Here is a 4,493-nt window from a genome sequence, read left to right on the forward strand (position 1 = left end):
CAGCCCTTATTTTTTTAATTCTACTAATGCTACTGAGTAATTCTCCATTCTTTCTTTTTTAAAATATTCTAGTTACTTCTGACTTTTTATAACTTTATTTTTTTATTTATCTATTTATTTATTTATGTGGTGCTGTGGATCAAACCCAGTGCCTCACATGTTAGGCAAGCACTCTACCACTGAACTACAACCCCAGCCCTCTCTATTCTTTATTAATCTTGAATTTCTTTTTAAATTTTTTTTGGTTGTAGATGGACGCAATACTTTATTTATTTTTTTAATGTGGTGCTGGGGATCGAACCTGGTGCCTCACACGTGGTAGGCAAGCACGCAATCACTGAGCTACAACCCCAGCCCAATCTTGAAATGTTTTTATGCACTTCATTCTTTTTTTACTATTTATTTTTTAATATTTATGTGGTGCTGAGGATCGAACCCAGGGCTTCGCATGTGCTAAGTGAGTGCTCTACCACTGAGCCACAACCCCAGCCCCTATACATTTCATTCTTTTAAACAATCTTCAGCAGAGCTTGATCAGAAAAGGTGGATAACCCAATCCCATCTTTTTTGTAGTCTAATAAAAGATGTTTCCATGAAAAAGGCATTAAGAGTCCATTAAGATCACTGCACATGTCCAGGGGAAGATAGGCAAAAGATATGCTCCTTAACTCTCAAGAGTTTATAACTTTATAAATTACAAATTATAATTACTTTATAAGTTTATAAATTACACAAAATTTTATATTTTTTATACATAAAAAGTCATACTTTTTTATGGTAAGAACATTTAAAATCCCTCTTAATGATTTTCGAGAATACAATGCACTTGAGGAACTTGAGACCCGTTGCTGAATATTGGTTCTTCTCTCCATGGCAGTTCCTGAGACCTGTCCCAACCATATTATTTGTATCAACAATCTCAATGAGAAGACCAAGAATGATGAGCTGATGAAATCGCTGTATACCATTTTCTCCCTGTTTGGCCAGAACCTGGATATCCTGGTGTCATGGATCATGAATATGAGGGGCCAGGCCTTTCTTATCTTCAAGGATGTCACAAGCATCTTACACTCCATGAAGGGTTTCCTTTTCTATAACAAGGCCATGTGCATGCAGTAGGCTAAGAATGATTAATATCATTGCCAAAATGAAGGGCACCTATGTGGAGAGGGACCATAAGTAGAAAAGAGGAAGCCCCAAGAGCCAGGAGATCCCAGCTGCCAAGAAGACTGTCTATAGACCTGTTCTGGGTATGCCACCGAAGACGCAGGAAGCCAACATCGTGCACCCCATGCTGAACTAGGCTCCCTACATACTACCCCATGGCATGATCCCACTGCCAGGCCTTGCACCAGACAAGATTCTACCAGAGCCATGCCCCCACAACAGCTTATACTGGCTTATGCCACCTGTCCAACTTTTTCCCAAAAATCCACCAAATCATATCTTGTTCCTTACTACATGCTATCCCTGCTTTTCAACCAGTTCCCTGGCTTCAAGGAAGTCCACCTGGTTCCCAGGCAGCATGACATTGCCTTTGAGGAGTTCGACAATGAGATACAAGCAGGAGCAGCTCTGGATGTCCTGCAGGGCTTTAAGATCACCCAGAACAACACTATGAAGATCTCCTCTGCCAAGAAGTAAAATCTTTCCCCCAGGCTTGCCCTCATCCCTGTTCTGTGGCTGCCCTTCCCACTTGGCTCAGACCCTGAAGATAATTCCCCAGTTGGAAGCCTTTTCAAAGCCACATGAGTGCATGGTCACCATACAACACTGTAGCCAGAGTCTGTCCCCAGACCTGTAACCTTGCACCTGGTGCTTAAGGCTGGAATTAAAGTACGTTTTTGAGGTTGGTTTAAATATATTTATAATGCATTTTTATTAATTATATTCACCATATTGTATTATACATGTCTTGGATTTATTCCTCCTAACTGGAATTTTCAATCCTTTGACCACCATCTCCCCTGCCCCTAGTAATCACCTATCTAACCTCTACTTCTGTCACTTCAACTTCTTTAAGTCACACATGTAGCATCATGGAGTGTTTATCTTTCTGTGCCTTGCCTATTTCACTTTGTACAATGACCTTCAGGTTCATCTGTGTTATCACAAATGACAGGACTTTCTCTTTAAGGCAGAATAATAGCCCATTGTGTATATATACCATGTTTTCTGTATCTTTTCATCTACTAATAGACACTTAATTTCATCCCATACTTTAGCTATTATGTATAAAGCTGCAGTGAACATAGAAGTGCAGATATGTCTTTGGCATACTGATTTCATTTTCTTTAGATGTATACCCAGGAATGGCATTGAGTGATCACATGGTGGTTCTAATTTTATTTATTTACTGAGGATTTCCAGACTGTCTTGAATAGTAGCTATACTAACCCATATTTCTGCCAAGGGCCCCTTTTGCTCCACATCTTCCTCAATGCTTGTTAATTTTTGTCTTTTTGATGACAGCCATTCTAACAGATGTGTGAGGGGATATCTCATTGCGGTTTTAGTTTGTAATCCCTCAAATAAGTGATGCTGAGCATTTTAAAATATAAACATTGGCTATTTGTCTTCCTTTGAGAAATATCTATTTAGTCCCTTTGCCCATTTATAATTTTTTTTTTTGCTATTGGATTGTTCAAGTTCCTTATACATTTTGGATATTAACCCCTTATTAGATATATTTCTCCCATTCCCTATGTTATCTCCTCTTTCTATTGATTGTTTTCTTGGCTGTATCAAAACTTTCAGTGTGACGTAATCCCATTTGTCTATCTTTGCTTTTATTGCCTGTGCTTTGGGTTTCATTTCCAGAATATAATTTCATAGACCAATGTCATGGAGCTTCCCCCCTATATTTTAATCTAGTAGGTTTTACAGTTTCAGGTCTCATGTTTAAATCTTCAATCCATTTGACTTGATTTTTGTATCTGGTATAAGATGAGGGTGAAAATACATGCTTCTGCTTGTGAATATTCAGTTTTACCAGCACCATTTATTAAAGAGACTTTCTTTTCCCTATCAAGTGTCCTTGGTATGTTTTGCAAACATCAATTCATCATAAATTCATGGATTTATTTCTGAATTTATTTACTTATTTGTCCCATTTATTGACATCCATTATTTTATGTGTCTGTTTTAGCACCAGTACTATGTTGTTTTGATTATTATACCTTTGTAATAGGTTTTAAAGTCAGGTAGTAATGACTCCAGTTTTGTCTTTATTGCTCAAGATTGCTTTGGCTATTTGGAGTTTTTTGTGATTACATTATACATTTTAGGACTTTTTTCTGTAAAAAATACTATTGGAATCTTACTTGTTTTTAGATATACATGAAAGTGGAGTGTATTTTGACATGTTATACATACATAAAGTATAACTTATTCTAATTAAGATCCTATTCTTGTGGTTGTACATGACATTGGAGTTATACTGGTTGTGTATTCATATATGATCATAGGAAAATTATATCTGATTCATTCTACTGTCTTTCCTATTCCCATCTCCCCTCCCTTCTCTTCATTACCCTTTGTCTAATCCAACAAACTTCTATTCTTCCTCTCCTCATCCTCCCTTTTATGAGTTAGCATCTATATATCAGAGAGAACATTTAGCCTTTGGTTTTGGGGGATTGGCTTATTTCACGTAGCATGATAGTCTCTGATTCTATTCATTTACCAGCAAATGGCATAATTTCATTCTTCTTTATGGCTGAGAAGTATTCCACTGTGTATATATGCCACATTTTCTTTATTCATTCATCTGTTGAAGTGCACCCAGGTTGGTTCCACAGCATGACTATTGTAAATTGAACTTCTATAAACATTAATGTGCCTGTGTCACTGTTTTGAGCTTTTTGAAAGTCCTTTTGGAACATACTGAGGGGTGGGGTTCCATTCCAAGTTTTCTAAGGAATCTCCACACTGCTTTCCAGAGTGGTTGCACCAATTTGCAGTCCCACCAGCAATGTATGACTGAACATTTTCTCCCACATCCTTGCCAGTATTAACTGTTAACTTGTATTCTGATAATTGCCATTCTGACTTGAGTAATATGGAATCTCAGTGTAATTTTAATTTGCATTTCTCTGTTGAACATTTTTTCATTTGTTCACCATTTGTATTTCTTCATCTGAGAAGTACCTGTTCAGTTCCTTTGCCCATTTACTGATTGGGTTATTTGGGTTTTAGGTGTTAAGTTTTTTGGGTTCTTTGTATATCCTGGAGATTAATGCTCTATCTGAGGTGCAGGTGGTAAAGATTTTCTCCCATTATGTAGACACTTTGTTAACATTTTAGATTGTTTCCTTTGCTGTGAAGAAGCTTTTTAGTTTGATACCATCCCATTTATTGATTCTTGATTTTACTTCTTGCACTTCAGGAGTCTTATTGAGGAGGTTAGTGTCTAAACTGACATAACATAGAGTTGGGCCTACTTTTTTCTTCTAGTAGGCACAGGTTCTCTGGTCTAATGCTTAGATCCTTGA

The 4,493-nt window shown here is 37.2% G+C and overlaps 1 pseudogene across 1 annotated transcript; it reads left to right on the forward strand.

The window, feature by feature from the left end:
- Positions 1-870: 870 nt before the first annotated feature.
- On the forward strand, positions 871-1,644 carry LOC308658728 (U1 small nuclear ribonucleoprotein A-like; annotated as a pseudogene). The gene has a single exon. The product of its transcript is annotated as a U1 small nuclear ribonucleoprotein A-like (transcript).
- The last annotated feature ends 2,849 nt before the right edge of the window (positions 1,645-4,493 follow it).

The sequence above is a fragment of the Spermophilus citellus genome (genome assembly GCF_964194105.1).
Source record: "Spermophilus citellus genome assembly, chromosome: 10".
NCBI classification, from domain to species: Eukaryota; Metazoa; Chordata; class Mammalia; order Rodentia; family Sciuridae; genus Spermophilus; species Spermophilus citellus.